A 15,000-nucleotide genomic window follows, 5' to 3' on the forward strand; every position below is an offset into this window, starting at 1 on the left:
AAGCTTCTTGGAGAGATTGCTGTCACCCTCACACTGTCTTAAAACAACACTCGTTTGCTTTCCACACGGATTTTAGGCCGCTTTTTACAATTGAACACCCAAATTGCTCCATTTACTCTCACTGCGGCGGGCCTCTGGTACTCCATGGAGTACCAGGACTAGTTCGGCCCGGCGTTCACCCCCCCGAGGAGTACCAGGGCCCAGAGCGGAATACATGGATGTTATCGCCCTGTTACCGAATTATATCGATACCGATGTGCTTTTCACCTCATTGCTGAGTGGATTTATAAACAGGAACACCGAAACAGCTCCTTTCAGCTTCACGGCAGAAACGCCCCTGGTAATCCATGGAGTACCAGGGGAAAGCCTGTAAAATAAGCCCATACACACTTCTAACATGGCCTTTATCACCCTGTTACTGCATTACGATGACACCCATTTGCTTTTGATCTCATTGTCTGCCAACGTACGGAAAAAGCGGGGGGGCATTAAGGAGGGAGAGAGAGAGACATGGAGATTTTCTCAGCCTCTCATTCTTTTTTTTTTTTTTTTTTTAATTGAACATAAATAGTACACGCAAATGTACAAATAAACATGGCAAGGTAGAACTGAATGTCAATGAAACAACCAGGCATGAAGAAGAAAAGGACATAAGGACATTCGTTCTGTATGTAATCAGAAGTTAATAGTGTTAACGGTTTGTGAGAAATTTACAGTGCTAGACAAAAAAAGAAATTAAAAGGAAATAATTAAATAAATAGATAGACCAATGAAATTAAAACCGAAAAAAAAAAATGCAAGGGGAATACGACATGTAATTAAGTTGGCGATTCACAAGGAATCTCAGACATCAAACTGTATATTTTTTGTTGTTTATATATAAACATATATAAACAAACATATATTGTTTGTTGTTTATTTTTGGGATATATTGAGGAATATTTAATGGAAAGGAGTCACAATCGCTTTTTGACAATGTCGAAGTGTATAGGTGGCTATAGAATTTAAAGTTTTCATTGGAAATGATAGCCTCATCTGTAATTTCCTTGTTGTTAAGACGGGCTTCCGCTTTGCTCCGCTCCTCCTCTCCTCCGCTCTTCCGCTCCGGGCCCTGGAACTCCCGATCCGCGGGACTTCGGTGAATTCCGGGCCAGTTTTTTGCTCTTCTGCTCTCCTCCCCTCCTCCGCTTCTTCGCTCCCCCGCTTTGGACCCTGGAACTCTTGAACAGGGCCGGGCTTCTGCCCTCCGCCTCTCCTCTGCTCATCCGCTCCAGGCCCTGGCACTCCCTGTGATCCAGTCATTCGCATGTGCGTGCCCGGAGGTCCGGGAGCTCCACTCAAACGTCCGGGGGGGGTAAGGGTAAGGGGTCCTGTCCCCCCCCCTCGCCGCCTCTGAGAAGAGAAACATCTCCTCCACTCCTCCGCTCCTCCGCTGCGGAACCAGGTATTACCGATCCGCCGGACTCAGGCGAATTGCAGAAAGGGGTTTTGCCGTCCTCCGCTCCTCCGCTCCTCCGTTTCGGGCCCTGGAACTCCCGAACCGCTGGACACAAGCGAATCACGGTCCGGGCTTCTGCTCTCCTCCGCTCCTCACCTCATCCGCTCCAGGCCCTGGTACTCCGTGTCCGCGGGAACCCCCCCCAACCCACAAAAACAAACTCTCACACACACACAAACACACGCACACACACACACACACACACACACACATACACACGCATACACACACACAAACACACAAACACACACAGACACACCTGAACTCATCATAGCTGTGCTAATAGCATTGGCCGAAACGTTTCCACAACCAAACCAACATTAGCTCATCCACTCATTCACATATGTGTGTGCCCAGAGGTCCGGGAGCTCCAGTCATAAGTCCGGGTGATCTATGTCCGGAGAAGGCTCACATTAGCCGCTCTAAGGGGTCCTGCTGCCCCCCAGCTTCCCGGCCTTTGAGAAGAGACACATAACTCCGCTCTTCCGCTTCTCCGCTATGGGCCCTGGTACTCCCGATCCTCCGAACTCAGGTGAATTGCGTGACGTGCTTCTGCTCTCCTATAAGCCCCTACACACTTCGAACACGGCTGTTATCACCCTGTTACTGCATTTCAATGACACCCATTTGCTTTCGATCTCAGTGTCTGCCACCGTACGCAAAAAGCGGGGGGTGGGGGGTGGGGGGGGCATAAGCGCATTCGTGCTGTAAGTAATCAGAAGTTAATAGTGTTAACGGTTTGCGAGAAATTTTTAATGCTAGACAAAAAAAGAAAATTAAAAGGATATAATTAAATAAATAGATAGAAAAATAAAATTAAAAACGAAAAAAAAAAAATTGTGAGGGGAATATAACATGTAATTAAGTTGGCGGTTCACAGGGAATCTCAGACATCAAACTGTTTTTAATTGAACATAAATAGTACACCCAAATATACAAATGTACAAATAAACATAGCAAGGTAGAACTGAATGTCAATGAAACAACCAGGCATGAGGAAGCAACGGACATGAGGACATTTGTTCTGTATGTAATGAGAAGTTAATAGTGTTACAGGTTTGTGAGAAATTTACAGTGCTAGACAAAAAACGAAATTAAAAGGAAATAATTAGATAAATAGATAGACAAATGAAATTAAAACCAAAAAAAAAAAATGCAAGGGGAATACGACATGTAATTAAGTTGGCGATTCACAAGGAATCTCAGACATCAAACTGTATATTTTTTGTTGTTTATATATAAACATATATAAACAAACATATATTGTTTGTTGTTTATTTTTGGGATATATTGAGGAATATTTAATGGAAAGGAGTCACAATCGCTTTTTGACAATGTCGAAGTGTATACGTGGCTATAGAATTTAAAGTTTTCATTAGAAATTATAGCCTCATCTGTAATTTCCTTGTTGTTAAGACGGGCTTCCGCTTTGCTCCGCTCCTCCTCTCCTCCGCTCCTCCGCTCTTCCGCTCCGGGCCCTGGAACTCCCGATCCGCGGGACTTCGGTGAATTCCGGGCCAGTTTTTTGCTCTTCTGCTCTCCTCCCCTCCTCCGCTTCTTCGCTCCCCCGCTTTGGACCCTGGAACTCTTGAACAGGGCCGGGTTTCTGCCCTCCGCCTCTCCTCTGCTCATCCGCTCCAGGCCCTGGCACTCCCTGTGATCCAGTCATTCGCATGTGCGTGCCCGCAGGTCCGGGAGCTCCACTCAAACGTCCGGGGGGGATAAGGGTAAGGGGTCCTGCCCCCCCCCCCCCTCGCCGCCTCTGAGAAGAGAAACATCTCCTCCACTCCTCCGCTCTTCCGCTGCGGAACCAGGTACTACCGATCCGCCGGACTCAGGCGAATTGCAGAAAGGGGTTTTGCTGTCCTCCGCTCCTCCGCTCCTCCGCTCCTCCGCTCCTCCGTTTCGGGCCCTGGAACTCCCGAACCGCTGGACACAAGCGAATCACGGTCCGGGCTTCTGCTCTCCTCCGCTCCTCACCTCATCCGCTCCAGGCCCTGGTACTCCGTGTCCGCGGGAACCCCCCCCAACCCACAAAAACAAACTCTCACACACACACACACACACGCACACACACACACACACACACACACACAAACACACAAACACACACAGACACACCTGAACTCATCATCGCTGTGCTGATAGCATTGGCCGAAACGTATCCACAACCAAACCAACATTAGCTCATCCACTCATTCACATATGTGTGTGCCCAGAGGTCCGGGAGCTCCAGTCATAACTCCGGGTGATCTCTGTCCGGAGTAGGCTCACATTAGCCGGTCTAAGGGGTCCTGCTGCCCCCCAGCTTCCCCGCCTTTGAGAAGAGACACATAACTCCGCTCTTCCGCTTCTCCGCTATGGGCCCTGGTACTCCCGATCCTCCGAACTCAGGTGAATTGCGTGACGTGCTTCTGCTCTCCTATAAGCCCCTACACACTTCGAACACGGCTGTTATCACCCTGTTACTGCATTTCAATGACACCCATTTGCTTTCGATCTCAGTGTCTGCCTCCGTACGGAAAAAGCGGGATGGGTGGGGGGGCATAAGCACATTCGTGCTGTAAGTAATCAGAAGTTAATAGTGTTAACGGTTTGCGAGAAATTTTTAATGCTAGACAAAAAAAGAAAATTAAAAGGATATTATTAAATAAATAGATAGAAAAATATATTTAAAAACGAAAAAAAAAAAAATGTGAGGGGAATATAACATGTAATTAAGTTGGCGGTTCACAAGGAATCTCAGACATCAAACTGTTTTTAATTGAACATAAATAGTACACCCAAATATACAAATGTACAAATAAACATAGCAAGGTAGAACTGAATGTCAATGAAACAACCAGGGATGAGGAAGCAACGGACATCAGGACATTTGTTCTGTATGTAATGAGAAGTTAATAGTGTTACAGGTTTGTGAGAAATTTACAGTGCGAGACAAAAAAAGAAATTAAAAGGAAGTAATTAAATCAATAGATAGACAAATAAGAAATTAAAACGAAAAAAAAAAAAAAAAATTGCAAGGGGAATGTAACATGTAATTAAGTTGTTTTTTTTTTTTTTTTTTTTTTTTTTTCCAAAAAAAAAAGGAACCTCAGACATGGGTAACTATATTTTTTAGTTTTTGGATTTTTCCATAAGTTTTAAGGATTTTTTTTTTTTTTTTTTATATTTCAAAATCGTTTATGAAGACATTAAAATTTGGGGAGCTTTTTTGCATTCTGTTCTTGTGAATGAAGAACTTGGCCAGGCCTAAAAGAACATTGACACAGAGTTCATCTGTTATGTTGCTTATAAGTAAACAGAATGTTATATGATCTTTTGAGAAGGAAACTGGTGACGATGGAATGAGAAGGAGAAAAAATATATGGTCAGTGGTTTCAATGTTGTCTTCACAAAATGTACAAATATTATCTTCAAAATTAAAGCGTACCCTCGATAATTCCTTAGATGGGTAGATGTCAGTCATAATTTTGAAGTGGGTCTCTTTTGCCTTGGGGGTATGGGTAGAGTCAGATACATAGTTCGCAGCGTGGCAATCGATTCCTCATCAAATTTATTTAAAATATCCTTTTTTTTTTTTTGACGTCCAGGGAATAAGTTTCCTGTGAAACATTTCCTAATAAAGGAGTTGCTGCGCTTTCTGTCCACAATTGAGATTCCCTGGAGTGATAGTCGGGGTAACTGTGGTTGTACGGTTCGGTGCGTCATTATATTTTTGGTCAGGAATACAAATTGTCGAGGCAGTGCGTTTCGTAACTTTAGCAACTCTAATATGGGAGGCTTGAATCTGTGTGTAGTACAGAACTGCTCATTGTCCAGAGGACTGCCAGTGTCATCCATCAAGTCAATTATTGACCATATACCTTTCTCAAAGCATTCCTTGTAAAACAGAGGTTTGTTGCCATGCAGTACATATCGATTGTTCCAAACTATTATACTGTGTGGTGAGAAATTGTGTACGTATATCATTTTCCAGTATAATAATATTTGTTTATGGAACTCTGAACATTTGACAGGAATCTTGTTGATATCCAAGTCAGAGATAAGCAGAAGACTCAGGCCGCCGACTTTGTTGAATAAGTAGTTCGGAGTACAATACCAGAAAGAACGATGAGGTTTGATCCAGGATTTCAACCAGTTCACCTTCAATGTCCCATTCAAGCAGTCCAACTCTATCACTTTCAGCCCTCCTTCACTTGTTTCTTTCACCATATGTGATTTTTCTTAGATGGTGTGGTCTGTTCCTCCAGATAAAGTTGAAATTGATTTGGTTAACAGATTTTACGAGTTGATTTGGAGCAGCATTGGAATACGCTGGGTATATACATCTGGATAAACACATCCATTTTAGTCAAATATATCCGGCCTAATATTGATAAATCTCTCTGGAGCCATATATTAGAATTAAGCTTTACTTTGATTCAGTTTAGATTCAATGTTCCTGGATTGATTTAACGTTTGGTCCTTGGATAGGAAAATGCTCAAGTATTTTATTTCTGATTTCATAGAAACATCGCTGATTTCCTTTAGTGGCGAGTCATGCAGCGCAAGAAGTTTGCATTTCTTTAAGTTTAATGACAATCCTGAAGCCTTGGAGAATGTTTTGGTTGTTTTCGGCACTTATTGGGACTTGATGTTCATTTTTCAAAACTAAGGTTGTGTCATCTGCCAGCAGGCTAATAACAATTTCTGTCCCCAACATTACTTCTGTCCCACACGTATACACACACACACACACACACACACACACACACACACACACACACACACACGCACACACACACACACACAAACACCTTAATTCCACTCTTTTATATACGCATGTCTGGAGTTCCGGGAGCTCGTTCTCAACGTTCTGGGGATAATCATAGCTGTGCTGATAGCATTGGCCGAAACGTATCCACAACCAAACCAACATTAGCTCATCCAGTCATTCACATATGTGTGTGCCCAGAGGTCCGGGAGCTCCAGTCATAACTCCGGGTGATCTCTGTCCGGAGTAGGCTCACATTAGCCGGTCTAAGGGGTCCTGCTGCCCCCCAGCTTCCCCGCCTTTGAGAAGAGACACATAACTCCGCTCTTCCGCTTCTCCGCTATGGGCCCTGGTACTCCCGATCCTCCGAACTCAGGTGAATTGCGTGACGTGCTTCTGCTCTCCTATAAGCCCCTACACACTTCGAACACGGCTGTTATCACCCTGTTACTGCATTTCAATGACACCCATTTGCTTTCGATCTCAGTGTCTGCCTCCGTACGGAAAAAGCGGGATGGGTGGGGGGGCATAAGCGCATTCGTGCTGTAAGTAATCAGAAGTTAATAGTGTTAACGGTTTGCGAGAAATTTTTAATGCTAGACAAAAAAAGAAAATTAAAAGGATATAATTAAATAAATAGATAGAAAAATAAAATCAAAAACGAAAAAAAAAAATTGTGAGGGGAATATAACATGTAATTAAGTTGGCGGTTCACAAGGAATCTCAGACATCAAACTGTTTTTAATTGAACATAAATAGTACACCCAAATATACAAATGTACAAATAAACATAGCAAGGTAGAACTGAATGTCAATGAAACAACCAGGGATGAGGAAGCAACGGACATCAGGACATTTGTTCTGTATGTAATGAGAAGTTAATAGTGTTACAGGTTTGTGAGAAATTTACAGTGCGAGACAAAAAAAGAAATTAAAAGGAAGTAATTAAATCAATAGATAGACAAATAAGAAATTAAAACGAAAAAAAAAAAAAAAATTGCAAGGGGAATGTAACATGTAATTAAGTTGTTTTTTTTTTTTTTTTTTTTTTTTACCAAAAAAAAAAGGAACCTCGGACATGGGTAACTATATTTTTTAGTTTTTGGATTTTTCCATAAGTTTTAAGGATTTTTTTTTTTTTTTTTATATTTCAAAATCGTTCATGAAGACATTAAAATTTGGGGAGCATTTTTGCATTCTGTTCTTGTGAATGAAGAACTTGGCCAGGCCTAAAAGAACATTGACACAGAGTTCATCTGTTATGTTGCTTATAAGTAAACAGAATGTTATATCATCTTTTGAGAAGGAAACTGGTGACGATGGAATGAGAAGGAGAAAAAATATATGGTCAGTGGTTTCAATGTTGTCTTCACAAAATGTACAAATATTATCTTCAAAATTAAAGCGTACCCTCGATAATTCCTTAGATGGGTAGATGTCAGTCATAATTTTGAAGTGGGTCTCTTTTGCCTTGGGGGTATGGGTAGAGTCAGATACATAGTTCGCAGCGTGGCAATCGATTCCTCATCAAATTTATTTAAAATATCCTTTTTTTTTTTTTTTGACGTCCAGGGAATAAGTTTCCTGTGAAACATTTCCTAATAAAGGAGTTGCTGCGCTTTCTGTCCACAATTGAGATTCCCTGGAGTGATAGTCGGGGTAACTGTGGTTGTACGGTTCGGTGCGTCATTATATTTTTGGTCAGGAATACAAATTGTCGAGGCAGTGCGTTTCGTAACTTTAGCAACTCTAATATGGGAGGCTTGAATCTGTGTGTAGTACAGAACTGCTCATTGTCCAGAGGACTGCCAGTGTCATCCATCAAGTCAATTATCGACCATATACCTTTCTCAAAGCATTCCTTGTAAAACAGAGGTTTGTTGCCATGCAGTACATATGGATTGTTCCAAACTATTATACTGTGTGGTGAGAAATTGTGTACGTATATCATTTTCCAGTATAATAATATTTGTTTATGGAACTCTGAACATTTGACAGGAATCTTGTTGATATCCAAGTCAGAGATAAGCAGAAGACTCAGGCCGCCGACTTTGTTGAATAAGTAGTTTGGAGTACAATACCAGAAAGAACGATGAGGTTTGATCCAGGATTTCAACCAGTTCACCTTCAATGTCCCATTCAAGCAGTCCGACTCTATCACTTTCAGCCCTCCTTCACTTGTTTCTTTCACCATATGTGATTTTTCTTAGATGGTGTGGTCTGTTCCTCCAGATAAAGTTGAAATTGATTTGGTTAACAGATTTTACGAGTTGATTTGGAGCAGCATTGGAATACGCTGGGTATATACATCTGGATAAACACATCCATTTTAGTCAAATATATCCGGCCTAATATTGATAAATCTCTCTGGAGCCATATATTAGAATTAAGCTTTACTTTGATTCAGTTTAGATTCAATGTTCCTGGATTGATTTAACGTTTGGTCCTTGGATAGGAAAATGCTCAAGTATTTTATTTCTGATTTCATGGAAACATCGCTGATTTCCTTTAGTGGCGAGTCATGCAGCGCAAGAAGTTTGCATTTCTTTAAGTTTAATGACAATCCTGAAGCCTTGGAGAATGTTTTGGTTGTTTTCGGCACTTATTGGGACTTGATGTTCATTTTTCAAAACTAAGGTTGTGTCATCTGCCAGCAGGCTAATAACAATTTCAGTCCCCAGCACGTCTAACTTTTGGATATCGTTGGTATTTTCAACATAAACGGCTAGCATTTCGGTAGCAATTATAAATAAATAGGGTGAGATGGGGCAACCTTGGGGGATTCCCACATCAACATGGAAGCTCGGAGTGGTGCCGCTTGGCAGGGTGACACAGCTATGAATATTCTCATAGAGCCCACGGATCACATTCCTGAATATTTAACCAAATCCAAAATGTTCGAGCGTTGCTATGATAAATGGATGTTCGACCGAGTCAAAGGCTTTAGAAAAGTCCAAGAAGGATATGCGGCCATTATCTTCAATGCAATACGCCTCTAAACCCATCGCTCGCCCCGACTCGGGGAATCCTAGAGCCTACTTGCACCCCCGCCCTAACTTAACTCCCTCACTCGTGGAGCTCCCTGAGCTCCACACATCCCGGAGCATCACGCCGACTCATTCACATTTGAATGATTGTCTTTATTTTATGTCCGCTAGATAGAGGCATCCGCACATGCGCATCAGTGGAGCTTCAGGCCGGCTGAGGCATGGACTGAAAATCATAAAGACATGTGTGATGAGCTAAAAGGAAGATAAGCATATTTTTATAATAAATGTAAGAAAGAGAGGGTAATGCAGCCTCAGGGCGGCACTGGCCCGTGTCTCTCCAAGCCTGCCTTTGGGGGTGGGGGGGGGGGCACGGAGCAGTGTCTCCCTGTGCCGGTCCCAAGCCCGGATAAATGCAGAGGGTTGCGTCAGGAGGGGCATCCGGCGTAAAACGTTTGCCAAAACCAAACATGCGAGTCAACCATAACTATACCATACCGGATGGGTCGCGGACCGGGTTAACAACGACCGCCATTGGTACTGATGACCTACAGGGTACTAATGGAAATTGGGCTACTGTGGGTCGAAGAACAAGAAGAAGAAGAAGAGGAGGAGTGCGTGTTCGGAAGCAGAGAGAGAGGAGGAAAGGAAAGAGCCTGGGACTGAGAGTAGGGACTTTGAATATTGGGACTATGACAGGAAAAGGTAGAGAGTTGATGGACACGATGCAGAGAAGGAAGCTGGATATACTGTGTGTCCAGGAGACCAGGTGGAAGGGTTGTAAGGCTAGAAGCTTAGGAGCAGGCTTTAAGTTATACTATTATGGTGCTGACAAGAAGAGAAATGGAGTAGGAGTCATCTTGAAGGAGGAGTTTGTAAGGAACGTCCTAGAGGTGAAAAGAATGTCAGATAGACTTATGAGTCTGAAATTGGAAATTGAAGGTGTGATGCTCAGTGTTGTCAGTGGCTATGCGCCACAGGTGGGATGTGAATCTGAAGAGAAGGAGAAGTTCTGGAATGAGTTGGATGAAGTGATGCAGAATATTCCCAGAAATGAGAGAGTGGTAATTGGTGCAGACTTCAATGGACATGTTGGTGAAGGCAATAGAGGGGATGAAGAAGTGATGGGCAGATATGGTATCCAGGATAGGAATGCAGAGGGACAGATGGTGGTAGATTTTGCAAAAGGGATGGAAATGGGTGTAGTGAATACCTTTTTCCAGAAAAAACAGGAACATAGGGTAACTTATAAGAGCGGAGGTAGGAGCACGCAGGTAGACTACATCTTGTATAGACGAGGTAACCTGAAAGAGATCGGTGACTGCAAAGTAGTTGTAGGTGGGCGTGGAGCCAGACAGCATAGGATGGCGGTGTGTGCGACGACTCTGGTGACAAGGTAGATGACGAGGACAAAGGCAGAGCAGAGGACAAAGTGGTGGAAGCTGAAAAGGGAGGAGCGTTGCACGGTTTTCAGGGAGGAGTTGAGAAAGGGTCTGGGTGGTCAGGGTGAGCTGCCAGATGATTGGACAACAACAGCTAGTGTTATCAGGCAGACAGGTAGAAGAGTACTCGGTTTGTCATCTGGAAGGAAAGTTGATAAGGAGACTTGGTGGTGGAATGAGGAAGTGCAGGAGTATATACGGAGAAAGCGGTTAGCGAAGAAGAAGTGGGATACTGAGAGGACTGAAGAGAACAGAAAGCAGTTCAGGGAGATGCGGCGAAAGGTAAAGATGGCGGGAGCGAAGGCAAAACAAAGGGCGTATGATGACTTGTATGCTCAGTTGGATAGTAAGGAGGGTGAGAACGATCTATATAGGTTGGCGAAACAGAGAGATAAAGATGGAAAGGATGTACAACAGGTCCGGGTGATTAAGGACGGAGAGGGAAATGTATTGACACATCTTAGAAGAGTGATGGGAAGAGGGAAACAGTACTTTGAAGAGCTGATGAATGTGGAAAATGAAAGAGAGGCAAGGGTAGAAGAGGGGACTATTGTAGACCACAAAGTAGCACAGATTAGTAAAAGTGGTACTCCCTCCCTCATCCTGGTACTCCCTGTCCGCTGCCCCCCCCCCACCTAAACGAACTCTCACACATACGCAGGCACACACACACACATACGCAGGCACACACACACACGCACACACGCCTTAACTCATCATAGCTGTGCTAATAGCATGGGCCGAAACGCATCCACAGCCAAACACACATTAGCTCATCCACTTATTCACATGTGTGCGCCCAGAGGTACGAGAGCTCCGGTCATACGTCCGGGGGATCTATGTCCGGAGAAGGCTCACATTAGCCCGTCTAAGGGGCTCCGCTGCCCCCAAGCTTCCCCGCCTCTGAGAGGAGAAACATTACCTCCGCTCCTCCGCTCCTCTGCTTCTCAGCTCCACCGCTCTGCCTCTCCGGGCCCTGGAACTCCCGATCCGCGGGAACCCCCCCCAACCCACCAAAACAAACTCTCACACACACACAAACACACGCACACACACACACATTCACACACACAAACACACAAACACACACAGACACACCTGAACTCATCATAGCTGTGCTGATAGCATTGGCCGAAACGTATCCACAACCAAACCAACATTAGCTCATCCACTCATTCACATATGTGTGTGCCCAGAGGTCCGGGAGCTCCAGTCATAAGTCCGGGTGATCTATGTCCGGAGAAGGCTCACATTAGCCGGTCTAAGCTTCCCCGCCTTTGAGAAGAGACACATAACTCCGCTCTTCCGCTTCTCCGCTATGGGCCCTGGTACTCCCGATCCTCCGAACTCAGGTGAATTGCGTGACGTGCTTCTGCTCTCCTATAAGCCCCTACACACTTCGAACACGGCTGTTATCACCCTGTTACTGCATTTCAATGACACCCATTTGCTTTCGATCTCAGTGTCTGCCACCGTACGGAAAAAGCGGGGGGTGGGGGGTGGGGGGGCATAAGCGCATTCGTTCTGTAAGTAATCAGAAGTTAATAGTGTTAACGGTTTGCGAGAAATTTTCAATGGTAGACAAAAAAAGAAAATTAAAAGGATATAATTAAATAAATAGATGGAAAAATAAGATTAAAAACGAAAAAAAAAAATTGTGAGGGGAATATAACATGTAATTAAGTTGGCGGTTCATAAGGAATCTCAGACATCAAACTGTTTTTAATTGAACATAAATAGTACACCCAAATATACAAATGTACAAATAAACATAGCAAGGTAGAACTGAATGTCAATGAAACAACCAGGGATGAGGAAGCAACGGACATGAGGACATTTGTTCTGTATGTAATGAGAAGTTAATAGTGTTACAGGTTTGTGAGAAATTTACAGTGCGAGACAAAAAAAGAAATTAAAAGGAAGTAATTAAATCAATAGATAGACAAATAAGAAATTAAAACGAAAAAAAAAAAAAAAAATTGCAAGGGGAATGTAACATGTAATTAAGTTGTTTTTTTTTTTTTTTTCAAAAAAAAAAGGAACCTCAGACATGGGTAACTATATTTTTTGGTTTTTGGATTTTTCCATAAGTTTTAAGGATTTTTTTTTTTTTTTATATTTCAAAATCGTTTATGAAGACACTAAAATTTGGGGAGCATTTTTGCATTCTGTTCTTGTGAATGAAGAACTTGGCCAGGCCTAAAAGAACATTGACACAGAGTTCATCTGTTATGTTGCTTATAAGTAAACAGAATGTTATATCATCTTTTGAGAAGGAAACTGGTGACGATGGAATGAGAAGGAGAAAATATATATGGTCAGTGGTTTCAATGTTGTCTTCACAAAATGTACAAATATTATCTTCAAAATTAAAGCGTACCCTCGATAATTCCTTAGATGGGTAGATGTCAGTCATAATTTTGAAGTGGGTCTCTTTTGCCTTGGGGGTATGGGTAGAGTCAGATACATAGTTCGCAGCGTGGCAATCGATTCCTCATCAAATTTATTTAAAATATCCTTTTTTTTTTTTTGACGTCCAGGGAATAAGTTTCCTGTGCAACATTTCCTAATAAAGGAGTTGCTGCGCTTTCTGTCCACAATTGAGATTCCCTGGAGTGATAGTCGGGGTAACTGTGGTTGTACGGTTCGGTGCGTCATTATATTTTTGGTCAGGAATACAAATTGTCGAGGCAGTGCGTTTCGTAACTTTAGCAACTCTAATATGGGAGGCTTGAATCTGTGTGTAGTACAGAACTGCTCATTGTCTAGAGGACTGCCAGTGTCATCCATCAAGTCAATTATTGACCATATACCTTTCTCAAAGCATTCCTTGTAAAACAGAGGTTTGTTGCCATGCAGTACATATCGATTGTTCCAAACTATTATACTGTGTGGTGAGAAATTGTGTACGTATATCATTTTCCAGTATAATAATATTTGTTTATGGAACTCTGAACATTTGACAGGAATCTTGTTGATATCCAAGTCAGAGATAAGCAGAAGACTCAGGCCGCCGACTTTGTTGAATAAGTAGTTTGGAGTACAATACCAGAAAGAACGATGAGGTTTGATCCAGGATTTCAACCAGTTCACCTTCAATGTCCCATTCAAGCAGTCCAACTCTATCACTTTCAGCCCTCCTTCACTTGTTTCTTTCACCATATGTGATTTTTCTTAGATGGTGTGGTCTGTTCCTCCAGATAAAGTTGAAATTGATTTGGTTAACAGATTTTACGAGTTGATTTGGAGCAGCATTGGAATACGCTGGGTATATACATCTGGATAAACACATCCATTTTCGTCAAATATATCCGGCCTAATATTGATAAATCTCTCTGGAGCCATATATTAGAATTAAGCTTTACTTTGATTCAGTTTAGATTCAATGTTCCTGGATTGATTTAACGTTTGGTCCTTGGATAGGAAAATGCTCAAGTATTTTATTTCTGATTTCATAGAAACATCGCTGATTTCCTTTAGTGGCGAGTCATGCAGCGCAAGAAGTTTGCATTTCTTTAAGTTTAATGACAATCCTGAAGCCTTGGAGAATGTTTTGGTTTTTTTCAGCACTTATTGGGACTTGATGTTCATTTTTCAAAACTAAGGTTGTGTCATCTGCCAGCAGGCTAATAACAATTTCTGTCCCCAGCACGTCTAACTTTTGGATATCGTTGCTATTTTCAACATAAACGGCTTGCATTTCGGTAGCAATTATAAATAAATAGGGTGAGATGGGGCAACCTTGGGGGATTCCCACATCAACATGGAAGCTCGGAGTGGTGCCGCTTGGCAGGGTGACACAGCTATGAATATTCTCATAGAGCCCACGGATCACATTCCTGAATATTTAACCAAATCCAAAATGTTCGAGCGTTGCTATGATAAATGGATGTTCGACCGAGTCAAAGGCTTTAGAAAAGTCCAAGAAGGATATGCGGCCATTATCTTCAATGCAATACGCCTCTAAACCCATCGCTCGCCCCGACTCGGGGAATCCTAGAGCCTACTTGCACCCCCGCCCTAACTTAACTCCCTCACTCGTGGAGCTCCCTGAGCTCCACACATCCCGGAGCATCACGCCGACTCATTCACATTTGAATGATTGTCTTTATTTTATGTCCGCTAGATAGAGGCATCCGCACATGCGCATCAGTGGAGCTTCAGGCCGGCTGAGGCATGGACTGAAAATCATAAAGACATGTGTGATGAGCTAAAAGGAAGATAAGCATATTTTTATAATAAATGTAAGAAAGAGAGGGTAATGCAGCCTCAGGGCGGCACTGGCCCGTGTCTCTCCAAGCCTGCCTTTGGGGGGGG

Source organism: Fistularia commersonii, unplaced genomic scaffold, assembly GCF_037954325.1.
Source record: "Fistularia commersonii isolate RoL2024-O1a breed Wild unplaced genomic scaffold, RoL_Fcom_v1.0 HiC_scaffold_37, whole genome shotgun sequence".
NCBI lineage: Eukaryota > Metazoa > Chordata > Actinopteri > Syngnathiformes > Fistulariidae > Fistularia > Fistularia commersonii.